Source organism: Panthera leo, chromosome D1, assembly GCF_018350215.1.
Source record: "Panthera leo isolate Ple1 chromosome D1, P.leo_Ple1_pat1.1, whole genome shotgun sequence".
Taxonomy (NCBI): domain Eukaryota; kingdom Metazoa; phylum Chordata; class Mammalia; order Carnivora; family Felidae; genus Panthera; species Panthera leo.
In genome coordinates this window covers 105504597-105516711 of record NC_056688.1, presented here as the reverse complement: position 1 = coordinate 105516711, position 12115 = coordinate 105504597, and the positions used below count along the sequence as shown (strand labels likewise).

Genomic DNA, 12115 nt, shown 5'->3' with positions numbered 1-12115 from the left:
GGGGGGTGGGGACCAGCCTGAGAATGGTTAAGATGCCAGAGGGAAAGTGGGACACTGCCAGCCCTGAGAAGTGGCCCAGAAGTGGGAGGGGACTGAAGGAAGCCCGAGGGGCTGGCCTGCATCACAGGAGAGGGCCCAGGGTTGCCTGGCTGCAGGGGAGACACAGCCTCAGGAAAGGGAGGGCGTCCGGTCAGCTTAGCGCCCACCTGGGCTGACAGAGAAGAGTTGAAATCCTCATGATTGATCACAGCATGTAACATTTCTTGAATACCTACGCTGTTCTTGGCACTGGGCAGAACTTCCAAGGTGGTATCTCATTGGGTCCTGACGGCGGCCACACTCCATGAGAGCCCCATTTTCGAGATGAAGAAACTGAGGATCAGCGGTTAAGTGACCTGCCCAAGTAGTAGCAGACTCAAATAAAGCTCCATCTTTATGCTAAGGTCCATGCTGGCAGGCCTATGCTGTGCTAATTTTATTATTTTTAGTTTTTAATTTTTTTTAATGTTTATTTTTGAGAGAGAGAGAGAGCGAGAGAGCGAGCGCAAGGGCAAGGGAGGGGCTGAGAGAGGGAGACACAGAATCCGAAGCAGGCTCCGGGCTCTGAGCAGTCAGCACAGAGCCTGACGCGGGGCTCGAATTCGCAAGCTGTGAGATCACGACCTGAGCGGAAGTCAGATGCTTAACCCACCGACCGGGAGCTGCCCAGGTGCCCCACCCCCATGCTATGCTAATTTTAAAGAAAGAAACGGAGAATGAAAAGTGCATAAGCCAAGGAACTGATGGGTGCCATGGTCTTGGAGACCAGCGGTCCCGGGAGGTGAGGCGGGCAGGTGCCGACTGGAGGCAGCACACGCGGGGTGACTGGCGCCTGCAGCTGAACCAGGGCAGTCCCCTCAGCTGCCGATGGGCCTGGGGCTGCCTGCAGATTCTGCGGCCTGGCCTGCCCTGAACTGCGGGGACAGCTGTCCCAGGGCAGTGTAGGAGCCTGCTCGAGGTGGGAGCTGGCTGAAGGGCGTGCCGGGGGGAGCCTGATGTAATCCCGGCTGCAGGAGGCGGAAACTTGGGAAGTGAAACGTCATCTAACAGCAGCCTGGCCGCAGACTTCCAACAGCCGTGCCAGGCGTGCCCCACCCCTACCCACTGAGATCTCTGCCCTCTTCTTCTGGCCCAGGGGGGCCCTGGCAGCCCAGATCGTGTTCCCCAGGCCCGGCCCGGCGCTGAAACGTGCTCGGAGTAAAGCTGATGAGAAACCAGAGGACTCCTAGCCAACGCCCTGGGAACCCTGCCACGGAGAGGCTGACAGTCTCACTGTTTTCCGGAACAGACGCAGGGCTCACCTCTTCACTGGGCTTTCCGCATTATTTTGAGGGGTGAGGGGAGGTCCAAGCGGCTGCCGGGCAAACTATCTCCTTCCTCGCTGAACCTAGCCTGAACTGACCTAGTCAAGGCTGCCCAGATGAGAGGGGTTGTGGGGCCCAGGACCACCAGGAAGGCCTCCTGCATTTCCATCCAACCCGAGGACCCAGTGCGTGAGGGACCACCTCGAAGGAACCAGGACTACTCAGCCAACGGGGACACCGGACTAGAGCCTGGCACCCACTCTAGGGACCTCCTGCCCAGCTCTTGGCCACACAGGGTCCTTGAGCAAGTTCTTGCCAGCTAGCAAGCCACGGAGTTCATCAGCCCATCCAGGGAGGCTCAGAAGGTGGGCACAGATCCCCTGGCCTGGGCTTCTGCGTCCAGCCTTAAGCATTCCTGGCCTTCATGCCAACTCTTGGATCCCATACACAAGCAATCTAACCCTTGATTAGTACAGTGTCTGTCCTATCCCGCATCGCCTCTGAGCGTGGGCGCAGCCAGTGAAGGAGAGAGAATAAATACCACGGTTGCTGATATACAAACAGGGCAACTGAGGCTCAGAGGGGCTGAGTGACTCATGTGAAGCTGCCCAGCTGAGCCAAGAGCAGAATCCGGGCCCCGAGCCCTTCTCACGCCTTGCCGTCTCCCTAAAATCACCCACCCCATGCGAGTGGGCACTCCTGGTCCCCACAGCAAAGGAGGGGGGGCCGATGTAGGCCAGCACTCGGCCAAATAGGAGAAAGGGGAGGTGGCCATTGGATAAACATACAGACATGCAATAAACAAACCGGCCCAAGGAGATGGAGAGATGGAGTGAGAGGGGATTACAGGGAGAGATTACAGCAGGAATCTCAAGGCTGCTAGGGTCCAAATCCTGGCTCTGCCATCTATTAGCTGAGTGCCCAGAACACATTTCTTGTTTTGTTGGTTTATTCTGAGAGAGAGAGAGAGAGAGAGAGAGAGAGCGCCAGCACGCGTGAGAGTGGGGTGAAGGGCAGAGAGAGGAGAGAGAATCCCAAGAAGGCTCCGTGCTGTCAGCACAGCACCCGACGTGGGGCTCGAACTCATGAAACCGTGAGATCACAGCCTGAGCCGAAATCAAGAGTCGGACGCTCAACCAACGGAGCCACCTAGACGCCCCAACCAGAGCACTTCTAAACCTCATCTGTAGAATGGGTTGTTATCACCTGCCTCTTGGGATGGTTATAAGGATTCAACGAGCTAATGTATGAAAAGTGCTTAGCATGGCACCTGGCGCTTATCTCAGTAAGTGCCATTTTGCTCGTTAGCCTTCAGTGAGGATATGGATTAGGGAGGGGGACAAGCCATCAACACGTAACAAGACACACTCTCCCGGGTGGCGGTGCTACATGCCCCGATGTTAGCCAGGACGGCCCTGGAGTTCAGGGGAGCAGAAGAAAGGCTTCACAGGGGAACGGCCTGAAGGGGAGGCCGGGGTCCTGGGCTCACACCTGGCTCCCCATCTACTTGCCTTGTGTCCTCAAGGAGGTAACTCGACCTCCCGAAGATGCCTGTAAGACAGGGGTTGGGGAGACGAAGGAGTGGAGGGGGCTGCCCGAAGCAAGGAGTAAATGAGACCCTCTACACACTGTGCCGGGTTAGTTCCCCCACATTCACAAAATGGAAATGATTATTATTACTGTTACAACGTGGCCGAGCAAAGCCCCCTGGAGACAGAAGCCCCGGCGTCTTCTTGGACCCCCAAACCTGAAAGAGTCTGACAAGAGCCAGGTGCAGGGCTCTGTCCCCAGGGGTGAGGGGGGTGAGGCCCAGAAAAGCAGCCCCGCAGTGCTCACCCCATCGTGTGGCCTGCCCAGCAGGGGAGCCATGTGCTCAAAGGTACAGGGTGAATTGTATATAATGAAGGCACATCAATAATAAATTAACCTCAAGTAAGTCCAGGAACATCAATCATAAATTAATTAAATGGCTCCAGGAGAGGCAACGACAAGGGGCCTTTTCGGGATGAATTAGAAGCGGTGTCCTGCCTCCCCTTACGACAGCCTCGGCCCACCGTTCCCCAGCCCCCTGCCCGGAGCGCTCTGCCACCAGGAGCATCTTCAGGTGCTGGGACCAGCTCTCCCAAGCGGCCCCCAAGAACACCGGTGCAGACGAGCCCTGTCTTCCTCCCACCTGCCCCCCAGCTTAGAGAATTCGCAAACGCTGAAAGGGTTTTGATGAAACTTCCCAGAATAGTAACCTCCTGGGCTGAACTCAGGCAGGCGAAATTTCAAGGGGTAATTTGGTGAGAAAATGATCCAACGCCTGGAAATAAATGCTAGGAACACCGGAACCCCTTCGATGGGTCCTCGGGGATGAGAACAGCCTTGCGGGCGGAACAACCAGCCTCCCGGGGGTCCCTGAAGGCCACCCCTCAGACTCCTGGCCTGGAGTGGCCTGGAGCCTCTAGGAATCGAGGCAGCTGAAAGTCAAGGGTGGGAAACGCATCTCAGGCTGAGACAGAATCCGGGCCCCGAACCCTTCACACGCCTTGCCGTCTCCCTAAAATCACCCAGCCCAGCTCTGATCCCGGGCCTGGCCCCCAGGCCCTCCCCCGTGCCCACCTCTTACCAACCACCAGCCGGCCACCCCCTTGCTCAGAACACTTCAGTGGCTGCCCATGTTTTCCACAGACCCAACCTGCAGCCCTGCCGTCATGTTCCCGGGGACCCAGGTCCAAGTCACCGTGTCAACCCCAGCTTTCACTGCTTCCATGTCGTGCGCCCTCCACTCAAGCCAGACCACAAAACGAGCCAGCGGCTCATTTTCCCAGCCACACCCTCCACTGCTGCCGCTTCCTCTACCATCACCTGGATGGACCCGGTTAAAGGCCATCGCCACCCGAGTCTCCGCCGACCTCCCTGGTCCAAGTTCCTCAATCTCCTTTGACCTCCGGCGGGCCCCCTCTTGGAAGTGCAGCACAGACCTTCATGCCCGTCGCGAGCCTTCTCCATAGATTTCGAACGCCCGGAGGGCAGAACCTGAATCTTACAGGGTCTGGTATGGCCTCACTGCGCCCAAACCGCTGTAAGCGCTCAGGAAAGGACCACTGCCGCATCCAAGTGGAAACCGTCCCCAGGGGTCAACGCATTATTCCCATGTTTCTGTTGACAGATTAGCAAGATTCCACCCATGCCAAGGGTGTGGTGGAGCTGACTTCCTCATCAAGAAAAGGGACATGACCTATTACAGCTTCCTTGATGCTAATATATGCAGATCACGATGTAACTGCTTTTCTATGGAAAAGATTCTGATTACAAGAGCAAAAAACGTGTGTGTGTGTGTGTGTGTGTGTGTCTGTCTGTCTCTGTGTTCTTGCTTTCATCATGATCTTTCTACTCGCCAGACATTATTAGGCCGTGGAAACCTTACTGGTGGGAGGTTTTACTGTCCCTATCTTACAGATGAGGAAACTGAGGTATAGAGAGGTACGAGGATTCAAAGCCGGGTCTGTTGGACCCCAGAGCCCCAAGTCTTTATGCCCGTGGCTATCATGCCGTCTTCTGTCATCCGACTGGACTATCCCCAGCTGACTTCAGGGGGCTTGAGGAGAAGCAGGGACGCAGGCCTGCGCGAGCACATATGGGAGCTGGGGAGCCACGCCTCCAGCCTGGGCTTCCTTCTAAGGAATACCGAGAAAGCAGGAAGGCTCCTTCCGCAGGAATCACAACAGGAGACGTTACCCGCCCCCCAGCTGGAAGGCGGACTCCCCCCTGCTCCCACTGTTCTCTCCTGCTCCCTGGAGCCCAACAACGCCCCCTGCTCCTCACACCCACTGACACCAGGCCAGCCAGACACAGGAGCCCACGAGTTCCCACACCGCCAGGCGCTCCACACCCCCTCAGCCCTCACTTCCCACAGAAAGCTACGGGCACACGCGGCTACACACACGTGCAATCCCCGGGCGGCCCTGCCTGGGGAACAGCCCCACCCCTGCTCGTCCCAACCCGCCAGCCGCCAGCCAGCCCAGGGAGGGCTTGGGCCTTCCTGCCAAGCACCCTCCTCACCTGTGGCCACGGCGCGCGCGCTCCCCTCCGCCTCATCTCCAAGGTCCCCGGGGGTAGGACAGTCGCCCGGGTCTTCCTCACTTACACGCACGCTCCCCCTGTCCGCCCCAGAGACATCCAGCCCCGCCAAAGTCGGCATCAGAAAGGAAAAAAAGAAAATCAAGATAAACAGTTGTCAGCCCTGCCCGCTGGGGAGGTAACCACATCCTGCAATGTCCTGGGCTCCGTGGTTCTACGAGATTTATCTTCCTCTGACCACACGCTCATTGATGTTTTCCCCCAGCGCTACTTGCCTGGTCTGCTAGCGTGTAATGTAAAGCTATTCCAGTGAGAAGCTGAACTCAGGTGGAGGGCTGGGCCAACAGGTGATTAAACCCAGAGGTCCCCCTCTGGTCCCTGGCAGAGGGACTGGGGGACGAGTGGCTTCCAGCGCCAGGCTGCGCCTCCAGCCGTGGCTGGCTGGCCTGGCACTCTGAGCTCTGGTCCAGAATCCTCTGTCCAGAGATGCCCGATTCCCTGGCACCCCTGAAGCAGAGCAGCCGGGCACCATGATTTATGAGGCAGCTGAGGAAGGAAGGTTGCCAGGAGCTGACTTAAGCAACTTTTGGAGAAACACGGACAAAAGCAATGGGAACAGGACTGAGGACCAGAGTTGAAAAGATCTCGGCTCCAGAGGGCTGCTCGCCCTTGATGTCCATTCCTATGTGACTAGCCCCCTGCCCCGGCTGGAATCTGCTCAAAAGCAGCATCTGTGCCCAAAGACAAGGGGTGGTGACCCGGCTGGGCTCCCTACTGCCTCAAAACCCTGAAGACTCTGGAAGAAAGCTCAGCTCTGCTTTTGGGGAACAGAGGCCAACTCTTCCTCTCGGCGTCTCCGATCTGCCCCGCCTGCCACCCAGCTCTGCTGTGCAGAGTCCCAGCATCCCGAGCAGATGGCAAGGGGTGGCTGCAAAGGGCTCCTGAAGCCCAAGACCAGAAGGCTGAGCCATAAATCAGAACAAACAGGCCGGAGGTGTGGAGGGTGAGCTGAGGGGACTTGAATGCTGAATATTCACAACAGGGAGGCTCCAGGCTTCCTCTTGCAGAGAGGGCAACTCCCGGGGAGGCAGAGAAGGGCACCGCGGGGAGCATGCGGGATAGGCCTCGGACCCCTCCCACCCACCTGGAGCCCATGGCCAGGGAAGCTCTAACAGTGTCCAGGCAGCAGCCGCTGGGGCAGAATGAGTCCCAGGGCAGGGAAAAGTCAGCTCACCACCACGCTGGGTCTCGAAGAGCCACGTCCCTCCTCCACCCACGAGGCTTGACCCTGCGGCCCGGACGTGGAGCAAAAACTTTCTCCCTCGGGGAGCAAGCTAGTCCAATGGGTTGCTGGCTAAAACAGACACTCAACGTGCAACGCTTGAGAAATGGGCCTGGGCTCCCAGGGTCTGTAATCCAGCCTGTGGTCGGGAACTAGGCCCCTCGAGGCAGAAAGCTAAGCGATCTGCCGCCGCCCTCATCGTCCCAGCGTGGGAAGGCCCTTCACAGACAGAAGTGGGGCCGTGTCAGGTGAGACGTCCCGGGGAACTCGTGCCACGCGCATCCACCCCCGGAAGACCCCTCCGAGGAGGCCCTCGCCCCTTCTCCTTGCCCGGCGTGTCCAGTGGCGTTCCCCACCCCCCCCCCCCGGCCCCCGGCCCTCCCGTCACGCCGCCCCAACCTCCCTGGCAGGACCACCCAGCCCTGCGTCCACTCTGGTGGCTCTGACCCACTTTGCTTTCCTCAGGCCACAGCCCCCAAAACGCTGATGCGACTGCTCCCCACCCCCACCCTCAGCACCCGGAGCCAAAGGAAATTCTCAAGAGAAAACACAACACTTCCAAGTCTCCCTCCCACACAGGTAGCCCAGATCTGTCAGCCACAGACACCTCCCGGCCCCGTGCGACCATGAGGCGTGTCTGGAGAGCAAGAGAAGGGCTTCCTCCCGCTCCCGCCACTCCTGCAGGACCCCACGGTTGCTGCGGCCACGCTCGGGACCGTCCTCGGGAGACCTGGGGCCTGGTTCCAGCTCAGCAGCTGACTCACACTGTCAACAGATCCCACTTTTCCCCCACCAGGAGCCTTTACACTCGGGGCCTCTAATTCCCTGTGACAGGCTCTCTCTCGACTTTCCAGCTGCCTTCCTCCCCAGTCACATTCCAGGCCTCCATTTCTATTGCCTCCATCCTGGGTCTCTTTACCTGGCGAGAATCCCTGACCTTCGTACAGCCTTTCACTGTTTACAAAGGGCTTCCCGGCGCACCATCTCCCTTCCTCCTCCACGACCGCTTGGCCCCAGGGATCTGAGAGGGAAAGTCACCTGCCCAAGGTCACACAGCTTAAGACTGGAGTTTAAGTTCTCTGGCTCCAAATACACGGGACGACACGCCGGCTTCAAGGCATCTCAGCGGCACCTCCCACCCAGCACCCACCCCATCCTCAAACTTCCCCGGAGCTCTGTAAATTGGCCCCTCTGAGACGTAGGAGAGCATGTGATGCTGAGTGAGACCCTCCTTCAAAACTTCCCAAAAGACTGGTGCAGGCAGGCGCAACCCTAGCACACTCCCAGTAGCTGCAGAGTCATCTTTCAAAGCACCTTTCCAAACGGTCCTCTGGACCCAAAGCCTTCCAAGCATCAAAGAGGAGAGGCAACTGTCCCAGATACCCCGAAGTGAACCATCAACCCACAGAGAAGACAGGGCCTGGAGAACACAGATAGATGGTGCGCCCGCCTCTCCCGGGGCTCCGACGCGGGTCACCTCTCAGCCCTGTACGTTTCTCGTGACACACGTTCAAAGACAGTGATCACTGCTGAGAACCATCTCCCCCCCCACCCCCCCGCCCGCCCCCGCCCCCACCGCTTCCTCCTTCCCCAAAGCTGGGTGAGTACACGAGCCCAGGACAATGCTGGTACCTGGTCAGGTTTCCATCTGGGTCACCACTGGGTTCCTCGTGGTCGAAACATCTCCTGGCATCTCTCTTTCATGTCCGTTATAAAGGACACCAACCTTCTCCCAGCCTTCCTCCTTCTTCAGCTCAGTGTACCCAACAGGCACTAAAAGTGGGCCCCAGTGACAGAGGCAACGCTCCTCATCACTACCAGAGCAATGAGCCATCAGGGTCCGGGGGCCATGGAGTCTCCCCTCACGGGGCCAAGCAGCCCCCCCACCCCACCCCGGCACCACACTGTGCCAAGGCCATTTCTCACAGTCGCTCCAGGAACTCCTGCCATGCTGAGGGCGCCAGTTCTTCAAGTCCAGGTGCCATCACTCCAGACCGTGTCAGGCCAGAACCATCCAACACCCTAGCAATGGCAGCACTTCCTCACACCCATGCCAGGAGCACCACCACGCGCCAAGGAACTGGCCACTGGCACTCCGGAACCAAGTCCTGGTGCTGTGCCCATCACCTACCTGCACAGGGGGCTGCACCCGCCTCACACCTGGGCGGCCACCACCACACCAGGGTGGGGGTGAGTCTTCTGACACCCGTGCCAGGGAGACCACGCTGCCTGTGCCAGACCCACGCTGCCCACGCCCGTGCCACGGGTGTCACCATCCCACACCGCTGCCGGGGGCCGCATGGATCTCACACCTGCCACGGGCGCCCGCGGCAGCCGCACCTCTGCCGGCGGACCCGTCGGGCTGGCCACCGCGCGCCCCGGACACTGCCCCAGCCCGTCGCGCCGCTCGCACCGCGCCCGCGCGCCGGGGCCCCGGCCCGCCGCGCCCGCGGCTCCCCCTTACCTCCCGCCCTCCGCAGGGCTCGGCCCGCCGCCGCTGCCGCGACCGCCACCTCCATCCTGGGCTCCCCAAGGCCCCGATTCACTAACGCCGCTTCCGCAGGGCGCCGGCGCCGGCGCGAAGGCCGCCTCCGCCCCCCGGGGGACGCTGCGTCCTTTACGTAAACCCCACTCCGCCGCCAGCGGTGACCATGGCGACGGCCGTGGGGCGGCAGCGCCCCCTGGTGCCAGGGAGGGGAGCGGCGCCGAGGCCGGAGCGAGTCGGAGCCTTTCGCAGGCGCGGGGCCGGGTGCGTGGGGGCGGTGGGCGCCCCGCTCGGGCCGCGGCGGGGGCTCCGTAGGCGGCCGGGAGGGGCAGGACCCGCGGCGTTGCACGCGGGGAAGGGAAAAACGCCCGGGTCCACCTCCTTCAGGTCCCGCGTGACCGGGTTTAGCGTGGGAGAGGCAAAAAAGCAAGTAGGATCACTGGAGAACTGGTTCATTTGGGGGGAGGAAAGAGAGAGATGGGTTCCACCTCCTGGGGGGGGGGGGGGTGACTGAATGGTCCTTGAGGGGTCGGAAACACTTCATCATTTGTATCCCGCCCCCATTGCCCATCCCCACGGTGCCCAGCATCGTGCCTGGCATCCAAAGGGGCCCTGGGGCAATTGTGAATTCCTGGTAAATGAAGAAAATCGCCCCTCCTATTCAGTTTCACACACCACATACACGCACACGCACACGCCCATTCATTGAAGCTGTAAATCACTTAACACACCTTAGCTGAGAGCTGCTCTTAAGCTGGGAGCACGTTACTGTCCCCATGCATTGTGCTTAGGTGGGGGTGGGGACAGTGGGTGGGCACAGAGAGAACCACAAGCCAGGCCCTGCCCTCAAGGAGCTCAGCCGACAGAGGAATGGACAGCCACCATACAGGGTGCTTGTGCGGGAACTAAGCAACTAAGCGGAGAGGGCTCTTACAAGGGGCACGTGTGAGCAAGCCCTGGGGCAGGGAGTTGGGTCTGGAGGACTGGATGACCCAGCTGGGTCTCAAAGTTCCGGAAGAAATTCATCACAGGCAAAGAGGGGAGTAGTGTGTTTTCGCAGAGGAATTGCCTCTAAAACGTTTCCTGGGCCCTGTTGTTATCCCAAGAAAACAGGGTAACGGGCAGCGGCTCAGGGCAAATGGGAGCCACAGTGGAGCATAAGAAGCTGGGTGTAAGGGAGTCTGGGCTGGAGCATCCGCCTGAAAATTACCTGGCCATCTGGGTTTCAAATGAGGGCGTCCAGAGCAGACTACCTCACTGGTGAGGCGGGTGGAAGCTACTTCTAGAAGGAGTTTTGTGCTACTTGTGTTTATTTTGAAGGCAACCTCCAACTTAGGTTTAAAAAAAAAAAGGGGGAGACGGGTGGGGGCGGGGCAAATAGTGGGTGGGATACCCGAGCGGATTCAAGGAAGAGCTGAGCTGAGCCCTCTGAGCCTCAGGAAGGGCAGGGATCAGGGAGGCTTTAAGGACTGACTGTGCCGTAGCAGTTTGCAGACCTTTACTAGAGCATTGCGGTTCATCAGAAACAAAACTGCCAAATCTGATGGCTCTTGGTTCCAAGTTCTAGATTCCCAGAAGAAAGAATCTTATTGGTCCAGCTTGGGCCATGGTCAATTATAGTACCTGCATACTACCCCTTAGCTGCCCGTGCACACAAATTTACATGTGTCCATACACACACACAACGCGTGCACACACACGCCCTCTTTCCATTCATCCAGAGTTGTTCTCACCAAATAGGTTCCAAGATTCCATGGTCAGATCCCCCCAGACTTGAGGTCATGGTTAAGACCCGACTCCATCTGCAAGGTGATGTCCATTTCTCCTCAAGTTCCATGATGAGTCCATCTGGGCATCTAACAACTGAATGAAAGGGTACATTTAACCACCAACAGTATAATACGTCTTTAAATTTTTCCTACTTGAAGGGTGTCACTGACACCATCGGGAGCGCGTTAGAAATGCAGACTCCCAGGCCCAGGGAGCTCAGCGGGTTAAGATCCCCAGGTGATTTGTATCCACATTAGAGTTTGATATAAATATAACCGTGATATGACTGCTGTTCTAAACACTGGGGAGGAAAAGGAAAGATACGAAAGATGCTTTTTAATTGTGATCATTCCTATTTAAAAAGAAAAGGAGGGTCCCCGGGGTGGCTCGGTTGGTTGTGTGTCCAACTCTGGATTTTGGCTCAGGTCATGATCCCGGGGTCATGGGACCGAGTCCCGCGTCGGGCTCCTCACTGAGCGTGGAGCCCGCTTAAGATTCTCTGTCTCTCTTCCTCTGCCCCTCGCCCCTGCTCAGGCACTCTCTCTTTAAAAGAAAAGGAGGGAGGGTTAATCATTTTATCTTTAGCAACCGGTAACCAGCAAGAAAATACAGGTAGACTCTGCAGTCTCTATTTTTGCCACTGGTTGCAAACTCCTAAACAGCGTTTATGACTTCCTTCCTCTGACTCCTTATTTCATGCTCCACTTGCCTCCCGCCTCGTCTGGTCGGGATTCTTGGCCTGGTGGACTGACACGTCTTCATCCTTGAGGGCCTGAACCACTGGCGCGGCCAGCTCTCCAGCATTGAAGCACGCCCCGTCTCCTTTTACCATTGGGCAGGATGATGGAGGAGGTGCTCCTTGGGGACCCTGGGTTCCACCCATACACCCTCCGTGTGTGTGTGATAAAGCTCCCCAAATGGCCGGATGGCAATCTCAGTTTCCAATTCAGTGGGACCATGATTGTGCTCCCCGGTGGAAATGTTCCTTCCTTCCGTTCTAAAGACAATCAAAACCCTGAGTTGTCTGCACAGGAAGCAGACAGAAGACATTTTGACGAGGGTGAGAGTCACCACTGTCATTTCCACCCCTACCTCTGAGAAGCAGACCAGTGTCTGGTTCAGAGCACATACTCCCCAGGGGCCTGACCTGGTCCAGCTACCAGGCTGAAC

The 12115-nt window shown here is 58.3% G+C and overlaps 1 protein-coding gene across 1 annotated transcript in view; it reads right to left on the bottom strand.

Annotated features, from left to right (window-relative positions):
* Window positions 1-9224, bottom strand: part of DAGLA (diacylglycerol lipase alpha) — a 61559-nt gene extending 52335 nt beyond the window's left edge. The window contains exon 1 of the mRNA XM_042905418.1: window positions 9155-9224. The gene's annotated coding sequence lies outside the window, so the exon portion shown is untranslated. The remainder of the gene's footprint in view (window positions 1-9154) is intronic.
* Between the last annotated feature and the right edge of the window lie 2891 nt (window positions 9225-12115).